Consider the following 23970-nt stretch of genomic DNA (forward strand, 5'->3'; position numbering starts at 1 on the left):
TCTCTCCCTGAGCTCCAGGGCTTAATGAATAATGTATGTCAAGATGCTTAGCTGCAAGAAAGACTAGTCCTGTCAAAAGCTACCAAATAAGGAACTGCAGGGAAGCCAGGAAGAGTGACAAGAAACCCCTCCCATAAAACCCCAACTATGCACCAATCACACTGCGTCCCTGGGTCTAACAGGGCAGGGGGTGTGGACCAGGCCCAGGTTGCTCTGTGATTGGTTGGCAAGGGTGAACCTCTGGGGAGGAGGTTTTCCTCCTCACCTCTGGTAAACGCCATTTAATAATGGTATCCCTATAGCTGAGGCTGCCGCATGAAAAGATGAATGGGCTTCCCCTCTCACAGTGATGAATAACCACCATAAAACTCTACATAATTCATAGTTCATTCTTAAATAAGAATTGCCAATCCTTTCAGAGTCATTTCTATGAATTTCAATATTCTCTGATTTCTCTTCAAAATAAAAACTGCTGTAAAAATTAAAAAATAAATAAATAAAATAAAAGCTGCTCTAAAAATGGCAATCAGGCATTTTAATTGTCTCCCTCTGTCAAATCCAAAACAAGTGGTTTCCCCGGTAACACAGATATAGCTGAAGTTCCTTCCTCAGTCCAACATAACAGCATACTGTAATTATAAAATACGATTAATGTCCAGAATTCATAAATGGAAGTGATACATTTCCTCACCTGTGTGGCATTGCTCCTTTTGTTTCTCAGCTCCTTTTGTTTCTATTGTTATATATGGTTGAGCTCCACAATCTTAAAAATCCAAGGGTGGGGATGATTTATTATAAATCTGATTGTGGGGGAAAAAAAAAACCCCGAAAGCTAATGCACTGTGTATGGTTAAAGAATGCAGTGTCCTGTGTACAGATTTCAGGATCTGTATTTTGATCAGAAGAGAACATGTTTATGACTGTGTAAAGGTATAGAGTGGCTCTTAAGAATACAGAATTGAGCTCAAGAGTAATCCGGCCTTTTACAAGAAGAGCTAAATAAGAAATCTAAATTCCTCTGGGAAAAAAGGATCTTTCTTATTTGTTTGGGACAGCATTATTCTGTAACTTTTATACTAAAGAGGTCTTATGGATAAGAAATGAGGGGAATCTAGCTTTTACTCTATTTCAGCATGAAGTTCTGTCCATTCTACCTCCCCTCCATCTCAGTTTGTACCTACTGCTCGGCACGTCTATGACTTGCTGACCGGGTGACTGCTCAGTCTTCCTGCATCAGGTATGTCCGTCTCAGACAGCACACCCTCATCAGAAACAGCCAGGTAATCCCTGCCTCTTTGAGCTTCTATTGGTCCTTTGCTGCCAAAGTCCTCAGCTGCAGTTCACACCCACTGTGTTCATTTCCTAAGTTCCTCTTAATCCTCTACAAAAGAAAGATGCTAAACCCCCAATACTCCACTAAAACTGCTTCTGGAAGAATACAGAGGTGCTCCCCTTTCACTAGTCTCTCATTCTCCTCAACTTCTCTGAAGCGTTCAACACTGTTTGACCACCCTCTCCCCTCTCCCTCACTCCCAAGACCTGCAGCTTCTTTATGAAGGTTTTCTTCCCACTTCTCTGACCATACCTTTGTTGCCTTCTTCTCTTCATCCTCTAATTTGGGATATCCACAAAGACTCTCTCGGAGGGCCAACACTCTCTAACGACCACTTCTAACCTGAATTTTTGCACCTTATTTCCAAATGACTAAAAGATAGTCTTCCCGTTGGAATGCCCTGCTAGTCATCTCAAACTCTTTCAAAATTGGTGGATCCATTTTTCTACTTAAAGCAGTGCTTATTATGACTACTCCCATTTCCTTCAGTGGGCCCATATTCCAGTGTCCCAGACTGAAATCTATGACTCTTTCCTGCTGTTCAATAGGTGTTCCATGTGAGTTGAACACTGTTAGATGTTTCATACAATGATACAACTGAATCCTTGAGTAACCCTTACGTGTTCCCCATCCACCCCGTACCTTCCCTCCACCAACACTGTTTAAAACTACTGTCTTCTACAGAATGCCTTTTCACTTAGTCTGTTCCTTTCATTCCCAGGCCCATCATCTAAATCCAAAGGCTTAAAGGCTGAGAGAAATGGAAGTACCTTCAACATCCTCTCCTCCAATTTCCTCATTTCCATATAACGGGATACCTAGAGAGACAATGATTTTCCCAAGTTCACCCAGGTCCTAAGAACCAGACTCTGAGTTCAAATCCTTTATTCCCTCTTCTTAGTGTGTCAGTTTCCTCATCTGTAAAATTGTTTACCGTAGTAGCTGCTCTCCAAAGATGCCTCCTAATGAGCCACACTGCCCTACACTGCATCTGAGCTGGCTTGTGTAACCAACAAGGGACGCAGCCTGACTGTGGAGGCCGTCACAGGAAGTACCGCAGCTCTCACCCTGGCCTCCGTGAACATGCTGTCGGGCTCCCTGAGCCACCTTGTAAGAAAGCCCGACTATCCTGAGACTGCCACGCTAGGAGGAAGCCCATGCTAACTCTCTGGAGAGGCTGCTGGGAGAGGGACAGAGAGAAGCAGATGCAGAGGAAGAGGAGAGAGAGAGGATGAGCCAGTGTACACGCTCACATGGCCGGTCTCCAGCTCTGCCAGCCTGGAGCCAGACCTGAGAGTGAAGAATCCATCTCAGTCATCCAGGCAGTTGCCCCTTTAGACGACTCCAACCCTTGCCACCATCAGACTGCAACCATATAAGGGACTCCAAGTGAGAATGCTGAGCCAAGCCCAATCGACCCACAAAACGATGAAAAGTAATAAAAACTTGATAATTTAAGCCACTAAGTTTGAAGTGATTTGTTATATATAGAAATAACCAGAACAATTATTATGAGGATAAATGAGATGTTATACACAAAGCACTTAAAACATCATATGAGGACTTCCCTGGGGGTCCAGTGGTTAAGGACTCTATGCTTCCACTGCAGGGGGCACGGGTTCAATCCCTGGTCGGGGAACTAAGATCCCACACGCTGCGTGGGATGCATGGTCAAACAAACAAAAAACCAAAAATCAACCCCAGCCCCCCAGTAAAACCCAACATCTGATACATAGTGATAAACAGGTATTGGGTGATGATGATGATATCATCATCATAACTATTCCATGAAGGTGCCGACATACTTTAACTCCCAGGCTTATCCTTTTTCTAAAAAAACATATCATGTTTCCTTCCAACTGCATCACATCGTTCCATGTCTCAGACCCAAAACACTATAATTGCTTCTTAGCTCATCTCCTTTGGCTTTTCTCCTTCCAACCCCTTTCTGATCTCCACTGCCAGGCCAGCTTTCCTCAGCTCCAGCCTCAGCCTGCCACTCCAAAGCCAGTCACTGACAACTCGGCATCACCTGCTTCACCTTCCAGACTCCTCTGGCAACTCCAGCCTGACAGCCTCTGACCCTAATCCCCAACTCCAAGCCCATCTTCAACAGCTCTTTACACCCTTGCTCTGTTCCCAACAGGCTACTATTCCACCCATCCCTACAATATGGCAGATGGTCCCATTTTCCTATCTTTACTCACAGAGAATTCACTGCCTAGAGTACTCTGCTTCTTTTATTCCATCTACCTCAAGCTGGTCTTTCAAAGTCAGATTTAAATCATTCAAAGTACATATCAAAACCAAATATTCCAGCCCTTCTCCAAACTCTAACTGTTCTACACTCACTCCTTTATTTAATAATTACTTGTTATTCTCCTATTATATTCCAGACACTGTCCTGGATACTGGGGACATAGCAGTGAACAACGGTTTTTCACCTGGAGCTTACATTCAACTAAGTCAGTAAATATATAATATGTCATGTGATGGTAGGTGCAATAGAGAAAAAGAAACGATAAGGAGGGTGTTAGGGATAGAGATTCCTCTCTTATAAGACGATCAGGGAAAGCCTCTTTGATGAGGTGACACACACTGAGACCTGAAGAAAGAGAGGCACGTGGATATCTGGAAGGAGAGGGAGTCAAGTGTTGGGTTTGCCAAGGGCAAAGGCCCTGAGGCAGGAGCAGGCCTTGTGAGCTCCCCCAGAGCAAGGTAGGTCATACAATCATTTAAATCCTAACTATGCTTTATGGGGGTTCTCAGCCATATCAGACCTACTGCTCCCTTTTTGTATCCATCCATCAATCTGTTTTATTCTTTGATGAACTTCAAACTAAGTGACTTCTTTCTTTTCATAACAAATACTTTTTATCCTGAAATTAAATTCCTAAATGCTCTTCCTGCATACCCACTTTACTAAATACATACATACATACTAAGTAAATCCTTATATAGATACTTAAAAAAAAAAAAAACCTAGTATAATGGCTTATCAGTAACATAATGGTGAAGAAGAGTAATTTATATTAAACACTGCAAAATATAAATACTTGTACAAAACTACATTTAAAAAATAATAAAAGAGTCAAAAGCTTATATTTTACTATCACTTACTAGCTGTGTAACCTTGAGAAAGTTATTTAAACCTTCCATACTTCAGTTTACTCATTTGGAAAATGAGAATAATAATAGTAACTTCCTTGCAGGTTGTTGTGAGTTTTAATCAGTACATACACATAAAGCACTTAGCACACCACGTGCTGTGTAAGTGTTTGCTCTGATTCCTCTGATGTGGAGAAATCACCATGAATGTGAAAGCAAAATGGAAATAACTACAGGAGTGCTGTAGCGGAGGGGTGATCTTTTTCCTAAGTGGTGAATGGCTCTTGGAAAGGTTTTCAAATGTAACAAAGTACCATCCTTCCTCAATATACACTGTGGTTGCATTATTCAAAAATTTAGTGTGGATTAAAACCATGCAAAAAACATTTTGCATTTATATGTTGTGTTCTAGGCTCAGATAATCGTGAGTGAATTTTTCAACCTACGTGAATGGTTGCTGACACAGAGAAACACTCCCTGGTGAAGGACTACCCCATGTATTCTAGGACGTCGAGCCTCCCTGGCTCTGTCCATGAAATGCCGGGAGTACAGTCCCGTCCGTGTACCTCAATGTTCCCCAGTGTTAAGTAACACTGTCCTAGTTGCTACAACTGCCTTGAACTTTGTCTCCTCAACCAGGGTGGAGGATGCTTGAGGCAAGAAAGACATTCTTTCTTTATATTTCCCAAAGCAGATAGAGAGCCACAGGCACAAAGAGATCCAACTGTAGATCCCTAATTTGCTATAGCAGGGGGAGATAATAGTAAGAGCAGAGGAGTAGTAGTCGTAGTTGTAGTAGTAATAATAATATCAAGTAAAAAGTACCAAGGAAGGTTTCCATATTTCTAGGGAATAAGAAATCTTTTTTTTTTTAAAGCTCTGAGCCAAATTAAAATTCATTTAATTATTCCCATTATAAGAAGCAGACTAGAAGCTCCTTCCCATTGCCACAGTTGTAGAGCCTGCAGAAAGAAATCTAGACAACCCAGAAGAGAAATATGGATGGAGCCCGAGAGATACAATGTTTATAGACAGACTTGGCTTCTGACAGTTTTAATGGGGAAACCGTAACAGGAATTTTACAGCATTTATTAGGCACCTACTTTGCACCAAGTGCTTTATATTTATATCTTATCTCTAATCTTTGCAACATCCTGGGTAGATAGATATCATCCCCATTTTAAAGAATGAAAAGACAGACACTCTTACATAGTCAATAACTTGCCCTGGACGTGGCAGGGCTGAGATGAGAGTCTAGGTCTCTTTGTCTTTGCTCTTCATGGTGGATGAATAGCTCGTCATATAATTAGGCTGATTCAAACTCTATGATAAATGGTATGAATTTAGGAGTGGATTCATTTATTCTTAATCCTTGTGCTGATTCCACCTACTAACTAGTGCAGTCAGGAAGCTGGTGCCCAGAGAAAGACAGGCAGCTTCACCTGACAGTGAGACCTACTTGTGTGTGCGGGTACCATGTGAACAAGACACAGATGCCCTCACACACAGGGAGGACTCAGGTTTCCTGAGTTTCCTCTCAAACATCCAAATGATTTCACATATGAATGTGTGTGCATGTACCAAAATAGAAAAAAATACATAATTTTCTGTAGCATTCAGTTCTCTTTTCCTAATAATAATCTTCAGGATCTCTAGATGTCACTCCTATTTTATTCTTCATTTCATTGGTCCTTAAGCGACACCCCAAGTAATCAACAACCTTTGTGGACTATTTCAGGATATTTAAAAATCTGCTGACGGAGTTGAGTCTTTGATATACTAACACATGCTGGCATCACTGCCTCTGCAACAGAGGTCAAGAGAGAGAAAACATTTTTGAATAGGGAAAAAGAAAAAGAAATAAACCAAACTGTGAGAAAACTGAGGCTCAGAAGGTCAAGTGTTTTAGCCCAGGTCACAAAGCCAAAGTAGCAGTGTTGGGATTTGAACGCAGGCTGTCTGGCTTCAGAGTACTCCAAATTGCCAAAAAAGTATTTCAGGCATTAATCTGCATTTACCCTAGAGTCTGTAAACACTATATCTATTAACATAATAAATTCTCAGCTATATAATCTATTATTGTCCTTGAAATATTTAAAAATTAGTTAAAATAAGTGTTATTAACTCTTAGATTTCTCCCAGCTAAGGGATATTCCTGGCAACAGCAGTGCTTTTGGTAGAATTTACATCTGAAAATAGTTTATCCTATAATCAGTTATATTTATTTTACACCTTTCTGCCTAGGATCAAGTTCTGGGAGTTGTTATTAATCAAGAAGCAAATCTGTATAAAGTAGGCTCTCACATATCCAATACTGCTCGGCTAAACATATGCAAATCTAATTGCTAAAAGACCCTGGAAGAATTCTGAGGTAAGGTTAAACTTCAGTGTCTCTGAAATCACTGAGTGTTCTTTTGCTTTCAAACGCCTTAAAAGTAGTTTTGGAGGCAGACAATGATCTAGAATTAATTGACAACCTGTATTTCAAATAACAGAATTTTAAATCTATTTTTACATTATAAAAACGACACTTTCTTGGATTAATGCTAATAGTACAAAAACAACACAAGTAAATCCACTAAATCTGTTTGTGTTTACTGCCCTCTAGTGATAAGGGATCCAAATGCGATTTAAAGAACAGCTCTGTTCTTGAAGAGCCATCACATTTCAGAAAATGAAAACATGTTTTATAAATATTTTAGAGGCTTGAGATTAAGAGGAACTCCTGATTGATTTGGGGTTTTTTCAGTTTTTGTTTTTTCAGGTTGATTTTTTTGAAACCTAAACATCATCTGAAAAGCTAAGAATCATTCTTTAATTAACCTGGTTAGAAAGTTTTCACCAAAATATAGTTTTATTTAAAACAGGAAAAACCTGTAACATTTACTGAGAAAGAAATTCTAATATAAGAAAGCTTATTTTTGTTGAAAGGTTCCTTAAAGCTGAAATAACATGAGAACTGATGTGATAATACCTTTATTTAAATTTCTCTTCCACATGGGCTAACTCTCATTAAATGTTAGCAGAGTATCCTATAATTGTTAATACAGTTTGAATCATACAGAGTAGATACATAGTGTTCTCTGTTCATAACTAATTAGTAAATCTAGCTGAAACCACCACGCCATTATCATCATCATACCTACCAAGGACTTCTGTTTCACTGAAGAATAATTAAGGCAATGAATGGGTATACAAGCCTCACATAAAGGAAGCGTCCGCAGAAATAATCTTGCATGAAAGGGAACTTCCTACTTACAGAGAAAATGAGGACCCCTAATTCACTTAAACTGTCCTAATACCAATTCTCCATGTTTATGATGACTACTATCATCACCACAAAATACTTAGGTACCGCTCTGTACCTCATGGCATGCTTTGTGAAAACAATTTAAACAGAGAATACCTGTCTTCTAAAGCAATAATAAAAAATGCAAACAGGCATATTTCTGTAAATCCATATTCAATCTTTTATGAACATCACTTTTAGATGTGAATCTTATAGTAATTTAAGTCATAAAATTTGGCCAGGATGCAGGGAAAATGGAACTCTCACGCATTACTGGTGGGAATGCAAAACAGTGTAGCAACTTTGGAAAACAGTGGGGCACTTTCTTATAAAGTCAACAAGAACACCGACTATATGATCCAACAATCCCACTTCTAGTCATTTACCCAAGAGAAATGAAAACATGTGTCCAAAGAGCTACGTATAAATGTTTCTAGAAATTCTATTAATAGCAGAAACCTGGAAAAAGCCCAGACGTCAATCGACTGGTGCATGGATAAATTGTGGTACATCCATAAAATGAAATATTAGAAAGCAATAAAAAGAAACATTAATAATACATGCAACAAGCTATTAATGGATGAATCTCAAAAGCATTATGAAAAGTGAAAGAAGCCATTAACAAAAGGCTATATATACATACATACACACACACACACACACACACACTGTATGATTTCATTCATGACATTCTGGAAAGGCAAAACTACAGGGACAGTCAGATCACTGGTTTCCAGTCACTGGGAGCAGGGGAGGGGAATGACTACAAAGGAGCAAGAGAAAACTTTTTGGGTGAGGGAAATATTTTATATCTAGATTATTGTGGTAGTTTTGCCATTGTATAATTTGTCAAAAAACATTCAACTATATCTTTAAAAAGTATATCTTATCAATCTGTAAATTTTACCTGACTTTAAAAAATGTTAGGTGATGTTATCAAATTATTTTAATTCCAAATTTGCTTAACTTTGCCTAAAGAAGAATGAAAAACTAAAATCTGAAGCATAGTTCCATTGGGTAAAATAAGATTTGTACCCTTCTAAAGACAGCCACCGTAATATTCCAGTCTAACATGCATATGTTTGTCTAAAATCTGTGCCAGCTTTGAATAAAACAATATATAGTAAATCCCTAGTTACAAAGCCTTTAGGCAATATAATAACCGATGAAAGTATTCTCATAAGTACTAATAATATTTTAATCTTAATCCTTTAGAATGACGTATTCCCTAAAATACTTCAGGCATTTTCCTGCTTTCTTAAACAAACCAAACTATCTTAATTTAATTATTTTATGGTGACCCTGGGCCACCATTATTCACTCATCTCTGAAAAGTCAACACATGTTCATTGTATGCTCATTCTACTCCAAGCACTGTGCCAGCTGCTAGAGATAGAAAAATCCAGTAAAGTGGGTAGAGTAGCCTGCAGAAAACTGAATAGTCCCATTGCTGTATTCTTTTTGAGTCCTTCTGTCCTTTTTTCATGGGTTTTAGTTTTTTCTGAGTCCTTGGTTGTCAGCCTGTTCTCCTATGGTCAATATATCTGCCTCCTTATACTCAATATAGCGTCCCTTTCCCCTTTCCGTTATGACGGGTTTTTGTCTAAGGCAGCATTTCCCAGAACGCGTTGTAAAGAACAGTAATGCCATGTGATCATTCCCAAAGAAGACATCCAGCGTCAAACTTCTGACAGTGCTATAACCTTCTTGGAAGTTGTGTACTTTAGCATATTAAAGGCTCTGCCGAGACCCATACTACGTAACTTTGTTTTATTTTGTTTAACTTAGTATTTCTCAAAATTATTGCAGTACTTAATTCTGCTCCCTTCACATTTATTAACAAGCAAAAACGAACAAAAATACCAGGATTTCATTGAAAACTCTTGTGGAAAGTAATGGTCTTTAGCTATCAAGTAATAAAAATGTTTAGAATGGTTATTTACCTACTCAACAAATATTTACTAAATGGCTACTCTGTGCCAGCATGAGGGATATCGTACTGAACAAGACAGAAGAGTTCTCTGCTCAGTGTAAGCCTTGGACTCTTGGGGCAAAAAGACAAAAAACAAGCAGACAAAAAAAAAAAAGAGTGACAAACATGCTGGATAAAAGAAAAGGGGGTAACATGATACTGTGATGGTAGACTATTAAGTAGTCAGGAAGGTAATATCTGAGATGAGATACTGATGACTAGAAAGAGCTGAAAGATTTGGACCAAAGCACTCTGAGCAAGGGCTAGAAAAACACAGCCAGCATGATGGAGGATAGGTATGCGGAATGAGATTAGAGATGGGTCAGGGCAAGATCATGCGGTCCTTGCAAGCCTTCCAGAGGGGGTGGGGTACCACCAGAAGGTTCTGAGCAGGGAGTGACATGACATGGTTTACATTTTAAAAACTTGCCTCTGTAGAGGATGGCTCATAGAGAGGCAAAAGCAGATAGAAGAGGAAGAAGCATGGAGGAAGAGTTGATAAGACTTGAATGCTGGAAGTGAAGAAATAAGAAGAATCAATTCCTAGACTCCCTGCCTTGAAAGGATATTTGTGCCCTTTGCTGTGGAGAAACCTGGGGGAGGTAAAGATTTGGAGGAGGATAAAGAAGGAGAAAGAAGAGTGCTATGAAGTTCTTCAGAGTTCTGGATGAGAAAAGCTATCCGATGATGGAGTGGTGAATATACAGTTACTTTCAAATACTCTAATGACATTACATTAGGATAGACCACGTTCCTCCAGATCTTTTAATATGTTTTTAGAAGAGCCAAAAAGAAAGGGCATCAACGGATAATCTATTTTTAAAAATCCCATCCTCATAGCAAATTATTAATGTGAAAGCCTAAGCAAGGTCACGCAACATAACCAAAATTAGAATCTAACACTCATAGCTGGCAATATTTTTATTAAAGTGATATGTCTTCTTTAGGCATTTTTGGAAGGAAGACTTTACTACAGGCAATCATAAACACAATTAAAAATTGTGCAATAATGGGAATTTTTTTTTTTTTTTTGGCAACAGTGACAGAAGAGTAGAGTATGAGAATGATGAGAAATACGATAGTATAGGGCATTGGTTTCTCTAGCTGGCTTCACCTGAGTTCTAATCTTGACCCGGCCTCTTATGAGCACAATAATACACAGCAAGCTATTTAAGGTCTCTGGGTTGTGTGGAGAATTGGAGTTAATGAAAGTCATCTAGGACAGTGTGTTAAGTAGATGTCAGGAACGTGATAAGTTATTTACGTTGGGACCAGAAACACTGAAACTTGTCCTAAGGAAAACAATCTGGTTAAAACAGCTGTATGAAGATTCCTAGAGTAATATCTACCCAATTGCTTATGCAATCAATGGTTTGTCTGAAAACTATTAGAATCACTGATACCAGTGGAAAATGCTTTTGGAGATATCAAACAAACAGGGATAATTTTCTCAGGATGCACTGACCTGACAAATGCAAGGACATCCCTTCAGGTTTCAGGACCAAATTCCAATCTCCAGAGGAAAAGGTAGGTACAACTTTACAGGTGCCTTCGAATCAAGGAGATCAAGCCCAGTACCAATGAGGATTTAAGATGCTAATCCTTTCAATCAGCAAATATTTAATTAGCACCAACTATGTGTTAGCTACGGTCCCAGGTACTAAGGAAAGGTCAGTCAGCAAACTGCTCTGAAGTGCTTACTTAGTAGTGTGTGGGATTCAGAAGGTAAACAGGTGTGCACAGTAGCCATCCCACCTTCCTTTTTTTTATATATAAATTTATTTATATTACTTATTTTATTTTTGGCCGAGTTGGGTCTTCGTCGCTTCGCGTGGGCTTTCTCTAGTTCTGGCGAGTGGGGGCTACTCTTTGTTGCGGTGCACGGGTTTCTTGTTGTGGTGGCTTCTCTTGTTGTGGAGCACGGGCTCTAGGAGTGCGGGCTTCAGTAGTTGTGGCACACCGGCTCAGTAGTTGTGGCTCACGGGTTCTAGAGCGCAGGCTCAGTAGCTGTGGCGCACGGGCTTGGTTGCTCCGCAGCATGTGGCATCTTCCCTGACCAGGGCTCGAACCCATGTCCGCTGCATTGGCAGGCGGATTCTTAACCACTGAGCCACCAGAGAAGCCCCCCACATTCCTTTTATGAGCCTTCCAGAGGCTGGACATGTGAAAAATCCATATCCTCAATGCCCTTGCAGCTAAAGTTTCAGATGTGATTTAATTTCTTCCAATCAGAACCCCCGCTCCTTCCCACAAATTAAACAGCTGTCAATCTAATTGTTATTTCTTTGTAGATAACCTGCCTCTTCTCTCTGGCTGTGTTGGGATCTATTTGTTTCTGTGATTTCTCTGGATGTGAGTTTCTTTTAAAAAAATTTCCTGTTTGGAATTCACTGAACTTCTAGAATATTTCCTCTTCCCATTCTCTTTATTCTCTCCTGGAATTCAAATTAGATACATGTTGCCATTTTGCTGGAAAAGGAAGTCTTGTCATATTTTAGTGTACTGTATTTTATCTATAAAATACAGTGTAAGGTTAGATAATTGTCATTAATACTATAGCAGTCATTTTTATTCAAAATACTGCTTTTAAACAATTTTTTAAAATTAAACATGATTATTCTTATATCTTGAGAGTAAATTACTGGCACTAAAATATTTGAAAAACAAATTCAATTTTTCTAATTGCCCATAAACTAAGATGCACCTATATATTCCTTCTAACAAAGCACTTAGACCTGAAAACCTGGTTAAAAAAAATAATTTAATCTATTTTTATTCATACTTCAATAAAAATTGGTATTAACCACCATGACATTTATTCTTCTAAAATACCTGTCTATATTTGTATCCTTCGGAGGGGAGAACGTAAAACATTTTGCCTCTGGGAGTAAAGATAGTAGGGAAAAGAAAAATAAAATAATACAACTAAAAACCAGACAACAAAGTCTGTTTTACTTGACCTTCCAAATGTGAATCTAATGCCCTGTGAGACAGCACGTCAACCATACACATGAGGTGAAGCAGGCTCATCAAACAGAGGACAGTGCTTGGATTCTGCGTACTACGTCCATGCTGGAAAGCCCCTCTGAAGACATCTAGTCCAACCTTCTACCCAGACAGGAGTCCTACATAATTAAGGTCCACCTCTCCTGGATTTCTTCTACTCTTGTGTAAGTTCATTCCACGTTGGGTGAACGAATGTAGTTTTAAAACATTGAGATGATATTGAGCTAATGATCATTTGCTTACATCAAGCTAATACCGTTCTTCAAAAGCCCTTTATAAACCCCTCAAAGTTGATTTGACTCTGGACGCAGCAGATGAAAAATAATACGGCTCAGGGCTTGTATTACAGAAGTTGCAACAAACAGAAGAGTAGTTCACATCCTTAACTAGTCACATAAAAAAAACCCCAAACAACCCAATCTAAAACTGGGCAGAAGACCTAAACAGACATTTCTCCAAAGAAGATATACAGATTGCCAACAAACACATGAAAGGATGCTCAACGTCATTAATCATTAGAGAAATGCAAATCAAAACTACAATGAGATATCATCTCACACTGGTCAGAATGGCCATCATCAAAAAATCTACAAACAATAAATGTTGGAGAGGGTGTGGAGAAAAGGGAACACTCTTGCACTGCTGGTGGGAATGTGAATTGATACAGCCACTATGGAGAACAGTATGGAGGTTCCTTAAAAAGCTAAAAATAGAACTACCATACGACCCAGCAATCCCACTACTGGGCATATACCCTGAGAAAACCATAATTCAAAAAGAGTCATGAACCAAAATCTTCATCGCAGCTCTATTTACAATAGCCAGGACGTGGAAGCAACCTAAGTGTCCATCAACAGATGAATGGATAAAGAAGATGTGGCACACATATACAGTGGAATATTACTCAGCCATAAAAAGAAACGAAATTGAGTTACTTGTAGTGAGGTGGATGGACCTAGAGACTGTCATACAGAGTGAAGTAAGTCAGAAAGAAAGAGAAAGACAAATACCGTATGCTAACACATATATATGGAATTTCAGAAAAAAAAAGTCACGAAGAACCTAGGGGTAAGACGGGAATAAAGACACAGACCTACTGGAGAATGGACTTGAGGATATGGGGAGGGGGAAGGGTAAGCTGGGACAAAGTGAGAGAGTGGCATGGACATATATACACTACCAAACGTAAAATAGATACCTAGTGGGAAGCAGCCGCATAGCACAGGGAGATCAGCTCGGTGCTTTGTGACCACCTAGAGGGGTGGGATAGGGAGGGTGGGAGGGAGGGAGACGCAAGAGGGAAGAGATATGGGGACATCTGTATATGTATAACTGATTCACTTTGTTATAAAGCAGAAACTGACACACCATTGTAAAGCAATTATACTCCAATAAAGATGTTTAAAAAAAAAACAACAACAAAACAAAAACCAAAGCCAAAAAACAAACAAAAAAACACTCCAGGTCTTACAAACAGTGATCAACAGTTAAACGTGAGCAATTTCAGCTGGGGCTGTCACTTTCCCTTAACAGCTAGGGAAGCAAGCATGTGAATCAGAACATATGAACTTCCATTTGGGGTATTAAGAAAACTCACCAAACAGATGGCTTTAATAGAGCTTCCAGAATACCAGTTCTAATAATTCATATTATATGGGTCTCTAAAACGCATAGTAGAAAATAGTAATGGCTAATATTTATTGATTGATATTGATAAATATTTATTTATTGTCTACTATGTGTCAGGAATAGTGCTGAATACTTGCCTGGCATCATCTCATTTATTCCTAATACCAATCCTATGAGGACTATTATTATTCCCATTTTACAGATGAGCCTGAAGGTCTTAACCATCAGTTCTGTACCGGCAACTCCCAGGTCGCCTGTCTTTTCACCAGAAATCCAGTCACGACAATTGAAGGCCTATAGGATATTTCTACTTCGATATATAATTTCACTCCAATTTCATGTCTAAAAATTTAACTGCCATATTTTCCACCCCACTCTCTTCAAATAACCTTCTCTTCCTGATTTTCCAACCATAGTTCTGTTATTACTTGGGTTGAGAATTTCATACTTTCCTCTGGCTGCAGTGCCTTCCCCCGAAAGTCTGATATATCCTGCCACCTTTCCTGCAGTCTTTCTCCTAACCATTCCTTTCTTTTCCTTCCCATCGTATTTCAGGCCCTCCTTACTTATATGCTTAATTCCCTAACGGATTTGCTTTGCTTTCACTATTTCTCCTCAGTATGATCCATCCTGCGTACTACCATCAGATTTATCTTTCTAAAATCATTTTGTTACTCTCCTTGTAATATTTTCCTGATAATAAAATGCGACGGTTCTTCAGAGCTTACAGGGTAATGTGCAAACGGCTTAGTCTGACACTTAAGGTGCTCTACATTGCAGGACCCCAATCTGCATTTTTTACACCTGCCTCTGTTCCGATAATCAGATTTTCTGTTCCAGGAAGGCTCACTCATACAGGACACCCACTCCTTACCCACTCCCACAAACAATAAGGTAAATGCACAGGAGTGTCCCATCCTACCCTGCCTCATCCAGCCCCTGGAGTATCATCTCCTCCCTCGTTGGCAACCTATATGAAACTTTTATGTTCAAGATCTAGCCTAAGTGGCACTTTTTCTGGGATGCTTCCTAATCATTCTCGTCCTTAGTGTTGAACACACCCTGAGCTCCCCTACAGGACCAGAACACCATGAATTACTCTCTAACATGCAACAGGCTTACTAATATGGCTACCATATTATACTTTGAATGTATATGTCTATATGTCTTGGTTTTTATGTACGTATGTATGTGTGCGTGTGTCTCTCTCTTTCTATATACTCGAATACAAACGCACATATGTAAAAGGCTCATCTCGTCTATGAAAGCCTTTGGAGCAGATATATGTCCTACATTAACCAGGCAAAAACAAAAATTCCTTAGTGAAAGCCTAACTACTGGACTGAGGTTATCTGAAGTCAAAAGGTGCAAAACAACAATAAAAAAAACCCTCCTGTTTTATGTCCCACATGAAAATCGTATCTGGCTAAAAACAGAACTAAAAATGTCATTAGAAGGTGATAATATCAATAAAGACTGAAATCAGGGTTTTGTCTAACTACGAAAAATTTTTATTTCCCACAAGATAAAAGCCTTGACAGAAGTAAGACAGGACTGTTCTGTCGTGTGTCACTTTAACTTTCCTATGCCTTTATACCTCATCTGTAATGAAGCAAGTGAACAGGTTGATCTCATAAATCTCTTCCACCTCTAAGGATTTTTGGAATTAAAAAAGAAAAGAACTTTTTTTATTGAGCATACCAAAGTTTGATTTCTCTGCAAAATGGCTGACGGCAAGTGGAAAATGGAAAGGGATCAATCACTTATTCATTTTCAGCTCATAACAACTACACGGCTGGGGGATTTCTTCTCCCTCTGGCTATGGCTAGTGTCAGACCCATGACTCAGACTGGAACTAGCCCATCTGGGCTGGGACTACGTTCAAGGTCATTTCATCCATTCCTCTGTTTCTCAGCTTAACTGTCATTTTAAATCTGTGCAATGATTAAAGCGTTCTATTTTTGGTTCGTGTTTCTTCTTTCCCCAAGAATAGACATCTAGTCACCTGATATCGATTGATATTTGACACTTTTGTAAATCATCAAAATCTCAATATTTCACAGAATCAGAAAAATTAGTTGGAGGGGGCTTTGAGGTCATCCAGGGTGAGGGAAAAGCAAAGTCTAAGTAACGTGCCAATTTTTAGACAAAGTGGACAGAAGGTCCACATGAGGCCCTCACCACTCTAATGTTTCTTTCGTGGCTGCCTTCGTACATATTATTTCAAAGTCATCATGGTTAAGTGGTCAGTGAGAGCGTAAATAAAAATATGCTGTCCATGAATGCTAGGTAACGAGCTAAAACTAAAGTAAACAACTTCAGTGGGCCATCCCATATGCAAGCTGACGAGGGCTCAGAAATCACTATGATGGCGATCAAGATCTCAAATGCATACTCTGAGCTCATCTGCACAGGCCTGTTGATTCCAGCTCCAGTTGCACTGGGTTACCTATGTGGCAGTATCTAAAGTTCACCTTTTAAGTTTAAAATTAGTTCCCTTCCCAACTAAAGATAGACCACAGTACCTATTAGAGGTGTGCCCCATATTCTGCACTTGACGTAAGTTTTCATTTAAAGTCCCATAACCATCCTGTGAGATAGATTTTTGTTAATCCCGATTTACCGAGAAAGCAGAGGCTCAGAGAAGTTGAAGCAATTTAAGTGTCCAAGGCCACAACTCTAGTGGGGTGCGTTCATATCCAGAAGGGGAATTGCTAAGCTCGTTGGAATGTACGAGATTTGAAGCAGAATCAAGATAAAGGTTCACATTTGTCATCGGCTATTCTGTTCCACTTTTCTCTTGGCATCTAATACTTAATCACTATGAGTGAATCAGCCTCAGTCTCTCCTCACCCTGTTCCAGCTTGTACTTTGCTGTCCCACGTCCTCACTCCGAGGCAACAGGTCCTTAGGGGATGGCCCAGCACTTGGATGTGACAACCCACCCATGCTGCTACTGGGCCATGACTCAAGGAGCCAACAGGTGAAGAAGGTGATGCCAGCTATTGGTGCTAAAAAAGACTCACGCCACGTGAAATACCCTATGTCTATAAATCTCCCCTCTCCAGCTGGTTCTCTCCCTCCCCCGCACCCCCGAGGCCGACTGTCCTCTCTTAAACATTCACACCCGCACGTGACCCCTCTGGGATTTCTTTTTTCCTCTGAGACTGTCCCAAAGGTTTATCCCAACCAGATTTCAGCATTCCTGAGGTGGGAGGGGGACAGGAACACGAAGCGGTCAGCCTGTCTCCAGCCAAGGGCAGCCCTGCTCCTGTCTAATATGCCTTCCTACTTTTCTTTCCTTCAGTCTTCACTCTTCACTCTATCCACAAGCCCAGCTTCCTTTCCCATTTTGCCCCAATAAGAAAACAAACCTCCAAGGCAACTCCATAGTAATAGGTCATTTAAAAAATCCTAATACCCGCTTACACCTTCCCTGAGTTCATTCTATACCTTCTCTATCTTCTGCCGCCCTCCCCACTATTAAGCTTGAGCCCATCCAATTCTATCTGCCTCCACCTCAAACCCCCTGCCAGCTCAGAATTTCAGATCTGCTTTAGTCACTTGGTCTTCTCATCCACTGACCCTTTTATCCTTCATTTTACATCTGTGCCCTGTTTACCACCTGACTGCTAGGCTGACTCCCAGCCTAACAAGCCATCCATCCCACCATCATACTCTTCCTAGGAGCTAGGAGCTAGGAGCTAGGAAGGTCCTCTCTGTGCCCGTCCTGACATGATACAGAGAACAAGAAAGGCAGACTCAGCTGCACAACAGGATTCCCTCTAGGGCTGATATTTTGCTAAAATGGCTCTTGCTATTTTGGAATCTAGTACTCACTAAATAAATAAATTAGCACATATTTTGAAAATGCAGCCTGAGAACAAACACTTGTTTCCCTATCTCCCAGTCCTTCCCCCAGATGCTACATTCAGAAGAAGAGTTATCTTTACATCTATTAAGAAGCATATGGATCTCGGACAAGTTTAATTGAGCCTCAGTTTTTCATCTTTAAAAATGGGACAAACTGTTTTGGTGTGTACTGTACTGTTTCTGGAACTAAGTTAGAAATGTAAGGTTTGAGGTATGAGTAACCATCAGGATCATATCTCACATCAGAAAGTAAGGCACATACTGATATCTCCTGATCAGTGTAGTCAAACACTACAAAGACTACATTATCAAATGGATAATGCTAAAATGTTTGAAAATAAGGCTAAAGGGCAACAAGCAATTTTTCCACTGAATTCTACTTTGGAGAGAACAAATTCCTCTCATACAGGGGCCGAATATTCAGCCTGTAATGATGCAAGCCCTCTTCTGGCTCTTCCACTATGTACCCTTTATTATTTTACTGCTTTTTAACACTATCTAGAAAAATTAAGATGTAGGCCCAAACAGTATCTTCCAGGAGAAAGTAAACTAATCTTTCCTGATGCATATTAAAGAAATAAGACTATTTCTAGTAAATAAAAATTCCTATGATTTCTTGAAACCCCACTTATCACTTACCCTTACGGAGATCTAAGAGACCACACTGAGAATATAAGATTGAGAAAACAAAGAGCAGAAAATCAACGTGTGTATCAAAGATAATATTAATTAGTTTCATTCTTATCAGAGCATATTGTTGAAACTGACTTGAAATCTTCAAAATAAAAAAGTACAAGAAGATCGGTGCTTACTAAAAAAAAAAAGGGAAGGGGCAGGTCAGCAAACAGCCACCTAATACCTAATCTAAAAAAACCAAAAAGTTCAAGACTTTCACCTGTGTCTATCTAAATTTTAATACGCTCTTTCTAGCAAAATTACAGCTTTTTCATCCTTTGCAGTCTTGAACCTCTTTTGTGAAATAAGGTTCCTAGCAAATAATGAAATGACACATATATATTTAAAGCACCCATGAGAGCATTTCTATCTGTTTATTAAAAACTGTTAAAGTCCTTTCAATTTTGAAATTTATCTTCTTCCTAAATTCTTGTGACAAAGCTCATCATTGTTAAAGTTGTAGCTCATTATTTTTCTGAGACTTGAAAAAAAAACCTAGCGAATATAAAATAGAACCGTTCTTGGTCAAAGAATGTACTCCTTTTCTAAACTTTGAACTTGATGTAAAGGCATAAAAAAGTCACCTAAGAAATGCTCTTTTCTTTATAATTCAGTATAATTTATAATTCTTTAAATATACACATGATAATTTTATTTTTATGTGATTCTTTTTTAAAAAGTAATTTTCCACTGCAATGAAATAGCTGTTCCTTCTCCCTCATGGGCATGGATTGGAACGATCAGGTAGAATTAGAAGGAGACTAGCAATAGGAAAACATTTTGATGTATCCTCTCAAAATATTTTGGAGAGTATTATTTAAGATGTCTTTACTCATGTTTCGGTCTAAAACAAAAAACAAAGCAACCAAAACACTGCTATGCCAACAATGGAAAGGAGCCTTAAAAATCAGCTGGTTATTTTCTGAAATGAAGAAGACAGACATCAGCCTGGACTTACTGCACAATGTCAGCCTCATCTTTGCCTGTTCGCTATGGACACATCCCTGTCAGGCCTTGCTTTCTACTCTCCAGACCTGTTTATGACAGGCCGAGGTGTTTCCTATTATGGTGCCTATGTCTGCAAGCACACTGCTTGCCAGCAATAAATGTCAGAGGCTGCCACAATAGGGATTACAGTGCAGCAGACCAGAGATGCTGCCAGGAGCCCAAGCACGACCTGGGTAAAACTGCACAGAATACTCTGTAACAGGGAAAAACCAACAAACACAACCTTTTCTTCCCAGGCTAGCAGGGAAAGTATTCAGATATGTCATTTTTACTGGGAACAAACCTATAAGAAGAATGTTATTGCTAAAACAGGTACAGTGGAGAGAGAACAGCTTAAGGCCATCAATATGAATTGTATAGTTTTTGTCTGTATAATACAAACTTTTAATTTAAATGAGATGAAACTAAACCCAGCATAAACTATGCTAAAATTTCTGATGAGCATCTATAAGCAGGAAAGAGATTTTTAAGTGTGAAATGATCAGGACTCTTGTCAATAACAGAAAAGCCACTTGCTTGCAAGATATCAACTATCATGTACAGACCCTGTCTACCAATCCAAGGTGAAAAATGGCATTTACTTTAACCAACACCATGCATCCAGTACTAATTTATATGACCAACTACAAAATGATATATTGACACTCACTGGGTTTGGGCTAGAAGCCATGTAGGACACTTCAGTATTCCTAGTGGCTGGGTAGAAAATTCACTGGTTATGTACTTGAACAGTTACTGAATCCATATACTTATCAGAAACACGGCTTGTATTTCGTTAACACATTCAAAGATAAAAAGTTGTATCTCCCTCCCACAATTTATGAATATGAGTGGAGATAAAGGCTGCATACAAAACTCCAAATGGTGCAGACACCCTCTAGAAAATGAACTGCTATGTAAGAAGTCAGGAGATTTCTAACTATAGGTGGACGTGGACAAGTTTTGGGCCTCGTTTTCTAACTGAGATAAGTCAGACAAATGATCACTTCTGCTTCCTTTAGTTCTAACACATAAGGCTTGAGTGTGAGATAAATAATGGATAACAGTAACAATGGTGCTTTGAAATACTGATCATGTTAAATACCACCAAAACTACCAAAGAACTAAGTGGTAGGCAGAAACAGAGTATATTTTCATTTTACTAATTTCTATTAATTCCACTCAAGTGATAATTAGACAGAAAAATTAGGATAAATTTCTTCAATTATTTGACCTAATGTTCAGTAACTCCCTTGCAAAGGGTCTGACAAACAGTAAAGTTGAAGCTATTACCCATACAGGAAGAAGAATTTTTATCTTCTAAGCCTTAGGGCTTAGATGAGTAAAAATAAACTTAGTCCCTGAGATTGATCAGTGATGATTCCTACCGCACTGAGATCAGAACCACGGAATGGTGCTTTTCCAGAATCACCACCACAATACCATTCATACAATTCACCCAATGTTTATTGAGCACCTATTCAATATGGCCTTGTGTCCCATGTGATGGGGGCTGGCAAACGAGGAAGACTAATGACCTAGTGTAAATGTGACAGGAATAAAACAAAGAAACAAATATTGTACGGAGAGTTAAAAGAACTACAAATAAAGTCCTGTAGAAGGTCAAAGAAGGAAGACATTACACCCAATTAGGGGAGGCTGGGATGGGAGATATGGGAGAAGACAGGACAGAAAAGGCTTCACAGGAGAGGCAGCATTGCAGGTAGACCCTAAAGGATGGTTAAGATTTGTCTGATAAAACTTTTATTTTAGAAAAGCTTCAGTTTTACAGAAAAATTGTGAAAGTAAGTACAGAGAGTTCCCATATGCCCCACACCCCGTTTCCTCTACTATTAATATCTTACTTTAGTATAGGATACATTTATCCCAATTAGTGAACCAATATTGATACATTATTATTAACTAAAGCCCACACTTTATTCAGATTTCCTTAGTTTTTACCGAATGTTCTTTTCTGTTCCAGGATTCCATCCAGGATACATTACATTTAGTCAGCATGTCTCCTTAGGCTCCTTTTGACTGTGACAGTTTCTCAAATTTTCCTTGTTTTTGATGACCTTCATAGTCTTGAGGAGTACTGGTCAGGTATTTTGTAGAATGTCCCTCAACTAGGAACTATCTGATGTTATTCTCATGATTAGAGTGGGGTTATTTGGTAGAAAAAACTCAGATGTCAGTACCATTTTCATCAGATCATATCAAGGGTACCTACTACAACCTGACTTACCACCGTTGATGTCAACTTTGATCACTGGCTGAGGTAGTGTGTGTTTATCAGGTTTGTCCACAGTAGAGGTATTCTTTCCCTCTTTCCACATTGTGCTTTTTGGAAGGAAGTCAATATGCACAGCCCACACTTAAGGAGTGGAGAGTTATACTTTCCTTCCTTGAGAGCAGAGTATATACATAAATTATTTGGAATTCTTCAGCACAAGGGATTTGTCTCTTCCCCCCATTTAATTAGTTATTCAATAAATTATATCAGTTGAACTCATGGCTATTTGTTTTATACCTTGAGTTGTATTTCAACACTAGTTTATTTTCTTGATCAAATAGTTCCAGCTGGGAACTGGGAGCTCTTTCAGTTTGTTCTTGTATCCCTTTGATATGTTCCCATCAACATGTGTTTGGCCACTTCCTTACTTTCTGGAACTGCAACATGGCTCCAGCCTCATTTCCTGCCCCAGAATCAGCTACTGATTCAGCTGCCCCAGAATCAGCTACTTCAAGGAGTCCTGGTTCCTTTTATTGGAGAATGGTATTAGAAACCAAGATGAGGGTGCTAGATGCATTCAATGCTACTGGGGTGTCATTGCTTTAGGTTCTCTCGGCTGACTGAACAAGGAAATGTTTGCATATACTTGATGGTAAAGTTGCTGAGAAGTGCCATGGAAGGCTATGTCCTGAACACAGTTTTCTTAACATTAAGTGTTAATAAGAGATTCTGTGCCTGGGTTACTTTCAGTCTCATTCAGAGGAATAACAGGGTGCATTCATTTATGAAAAAAAAGTCACTGGACTATTATCCACTATTTAGGTATTTCTGCTAGAAACAGCTTAGAGAGTTTTAGATACTCTGAGAAAACCCTCAGGCCAGTTTGATGGGCTCTACCATAAAATTACACAAAGAAACAAAAGGTAAACTCCATGAAAAGTCATTGATGGGGAGAAGAGCAAATGAAACATTCCAAGAGTCCTATTTGGTTCACATCAACATCATGAGGCCACCATTCTCTCTTAAAAGGTCACTGGAAGCATAAGGCTCAGGATGGCAAACAAACACCTTCTCTAACTCTCACCCCACAAAATAAGAAAAGAAAGATGATATTCCTTTATAGATGGATATAAAGGACCTAACATTATTGAGCACCCACTATGTTCCTGACTCTGTCTAGACAATTTCCATCTTTTAATTCATTAAATCATCACAGTAACGCTTTAACAGAAGAGGAAGCTGAAGTACAGAAGGTAAACTGTCCCATTTAGATTTAGTAAAGGGCGGAGAGTGAATCCAATGCAGGCAGTCTGGCTGCAGGAGAATGCTCTAAATCCATAGACCATTCTGCCTGCGGAATGAAAGCCTAATGAATGGGAACACTTCTGCTGATGATAGCTGGCATCTTCTCCTCTAGTGGGGAATCCCGTTCATGGCAGAGAAGAAAAACCATAGGTTGTTTAAAACAGACATACCTTTCTAACCAAAACTGACTCCCCAGATGGTTCTTACTGCCAATTTAGACTAGTACAATGAAAAGTATGCCCATTGTCTGTGAGTGGTAAGTAACATGCTTTAAGGTGGCGTGGATGAGTATTTTCTCATTTTGTTACAAATTAATTTCAATGTATATTAAAAAAATTAGAACATTATATTAAAGAATAACATTTTAATATTATAATATTATAATAAAAAATAACTAGAACATCAAATCCATGATTTCATGTAATTCCTTGCTTAAGATGAGGCACTCAGGTGGACATTTAACTTTAAAAAATAAATGCTTTAAATGAAAGCATTTAACATATAGTAGTTATGAATGTACACAGGAAGTCTGAGAACACTAATTTTGACTTGTTATT

At 39.0% G+C, this 23970-nt stretch overlaps 1 protein-coding gene across 10 annotated transcripts in view; it reads right to left on the bottom strand.

The window, feature by feature from the left end:
- The window catches only part of PDE4D (phosphodiesterase 4D), a 1450167-nt gene that overhangs the window by 24245 nt on the left and 1401952 nt on the right, over positions 1–23970 (bottom strand). The gene's annotated exons all lie outside the window — the stretch shown is intronic.

This window comes from Globicephala melas, chromosome 3 (assembly GCF_963455315.2).
Source record: "Globicephala melas chromosome 3, mGloMel1.2, whole genome shotgun sequence".
NCBI lineage: Eukaryota > Metazoa > Chordata > Mammalia > Artiodactyla > Delphinidae > Globicephala > Globicephala melas.